This window comes from Sminthopsis crassicaudata, chromosome 1, assembly GCF_048593235.1.
Source record: "Sminthopsis crassicaudata isolate SCR6 chromosome 1, ASM4859323v1, whole genome shotgun sequence".
NCBI lineage: Eukaryota > Metazoa > Chordata > Mammalia > Dasyuromorphia > Dasyuridae > Sminthopsis > Sminthopsis crassicaudata.
The window spans coordinates 593245718-593248812 of NC_133617.1; positions in this window are offsets into that span (position 1 = coordinate 593245718).

Sequence of the window (3095 nt, forward strand, 5' to 3'; positions counted from 1 at the left end):
AGTACTTGAAACTTCAAGAGCTGTCAAAGTGCAGCTCTTCTTTTGATCTTTTCCTTGAAAGATCTAAACAGTTATAGAGTGATACAGTTTTGTCAAAAAGAAAAACTTGCATCCTATGGTTTCTCAATAATTAGACTTTGGGGGCTTAGAAAACAGAATATTTTTAGAGGGTATGTACAATTTTGGTCATGAAATTCTAATGTTTTCCATAATCATCCTTATGTTCCTGAGAAATGGGCACAATACTAGCTGATGAACAGAAAAGGTCTACTGTTAGGATTCTTACAAGGTGCTAAGTCACTGGAATGGATATAATTATCTAATTTAGCATGGTACTTAACAACTCTCTAGTTCAGTAATGTATTTACTAGAATTCCATGAGAGATCATATAAAAGAACAAGCCCACTCTCTGGGAGGAGTTCACAACTAGGATTGACTTTTGGAAGCTTCTACAATCCCACTCTCAGAGGCAGAGTCTGATTCATTCCCATGTCTCCTTTGTGCTGACTCTGGAGATATTGGGAGGATGAGAAGCTGAAGCTGGCTGGAGACATTCTGACAAGAGCTCATTGGGGAACCAAGGAGAGAGATAGGCCTCTATTAAAGCTAGCTGGACCCCAGGAAAAGATTCAAGACTTTGAAGGACACAATAAAGGATCCGGACTTTAATTCCTGGCTGCATTTTGGGATTATTGAACGGAACTGAAGCCAAGGCTGCCTCCAGAAGCTCCCCAAGAAACCTGCCCCAAGAGAACAATTGCAATTTAGAGAGACAGAACATTACAGTCTACTAATAATTTGATTGAATGCTTGAGAACACAGAGGAAGTATGTCAGATCTGAGGCTTATATTACAAATCCTTGACTTCTGAGTTAATGGTTAGCCACCCAACCAAGGCCTTGAATACTAATTGTTACTTCAACCAAAGTGTGGCTCACATATATTCATATTCTACAGTGATTTCCAACTTTAGTGTGCATCAAAATAAACGCATTGTTAACCTTAAATATTTCTTACCACCTTGGCTTTCCCTTTTCAATGGCAAGTTGGTATAACTCTTATGGTTCATAGGTAGAAACTTGCCAAAGGAGCTAATTGGACCCATGGATTAGGATCAACTAATCACTAAATTACAAGTATTTATTAATTATGTATCTAGTCTTATCTAAGTACTATGGATATAAAGGGAGGGAAACCAAAAAGTCCTTGCCTTCAAGGAGCTTACATTCTAATGGAAGAGAAAACCAATAAATCAGAACATGTAACTATAGAGTAGATGGAGAGTAATCCTAGAGAAGATAAAACGAACATTCAGGGAGAAGAGATTGTGAAAAAAGATGCCATTTGAACTTGGTCCTAATGAAAGCCAGGGATTCTAAGTGTCAGAGGTTGGGAGAACTGCCAGAACAAATGCAGGGAGATGGGTAACAAGATATTACATATGAGGAATAATTAGGTCTTAAGATCAATGGGAGGTTATAAAAGATAAAAAGATAGCAAAGGTAGCAAGAAACCAGGTTGTAAAATACTTTTAAGCCAAACAAAGAACTTTCCATTTGATCCTAGAAGTAATAGGGAACCACGGGTTTTTACTGAGCAGGTAATGGCATGTTGAGATCTATGCTTTATAAAGTTAGAATGTTAAATTCTCGATGATATTATGTATAATAAATTTATATTCTTATTACTTAATTTGTTACTTATGCTTATAACTTTAGTTTTCATTGCTTTGGGTTGACTTTGGAAAGGAATATTTCAGAAGAAATTTTTCTTCTGACCATTCTGCCTATAGTTAAATAGTTAAAAATAGCTTCCCTTAAGTAACTAGGGATACCTACTTTTCTTATCTTTCTCATCTGGAAAATGAAGATAGTGATATTAGCTATACCAGAGTTGTTGTGGGTTATAAAATAAGATAATACATATAAAATACTTCACAAATTTAAAATTAATTTTTAAAATATTTAAGTTGAAATATTATTATTACTACTCAGTCCTCACTGACTATATAATCTCCATTATCTGCACTAGTTCAATTATTTACATTATTGATTTGTATAACTGAAAGCACAAATAATGCCATAATACATTTCAATTGCCTTTCATTAGAACAATATTAAAATAACAATTATAAAAATCACTATTCAAATTAGAATGCCATATGATTTAGGGCAAAATTCAAAGAAATCTAATCTAGTTCTGACCAAAAATCAACTGTCATAGTGATTTCAAAATAGAACTGAACTGGGAATGAGAAGACCTAGATTCTAATCCTTACTTCTGCCACAACTCAGCTCATTGGTCAGGACAATTTTTAGGGCCCTTTCAAACCTCAATAGAAATAGGATGAACTTCAAATCACTATTCAATCTGCTTCTGGTTTTCCTTCAACTGTTAAAAATATGGTGCTTAACCTACACTGGGATTCTAGCAGTTTAACACTTGTGATTCTCTTATCATGCCAACATTAATTTCCATGCTATTAAGTTATTAATCCAACAGTAAATGAAACTGCATTCTTCTAAATTTTGCTCTAAATTGCATATTATTGTATTATTAATATTGATACTTGGGGTTGTTATTTTAATTATGACTTATTTACTAGAAAAAGGTAATGAATGTATTTTGATTTTAATTATTTTTATCACAAATTATTTTGTAATGAGTCAGAGTATTATTACAAATAAACAGGCAAATACATAGTTTCACTATGGTGATAATCAACAATGTGATAATGATCTTCTCAAGTCAATAAATATTTTTAAGCATCTATTATTTGCAGAAAACTATTCTACACTCTGAAAAATTAAGAAAAAGGGTATTTCTTCCTTTTTTTTTTTCTGGGTTATATGCTGTATAACCCAGAAGTATAGCTCCTATTCAAATGTTCTGAATAAAGAGATGAAGATACAGATAATAATGAGATAGAAAAAGAAGATAATAATGACATGAAGATGACAAAAGATGATGATATAGAAGAAGGTTATGATGCAGATGAAGATGAACAAGAAGCTTACTGTTAAGAAATACAGATAGTATGCTCTTTGAGATGCTAGGGGAAAAGGTCATTTCTGACTAGAGAGATGAATGATTG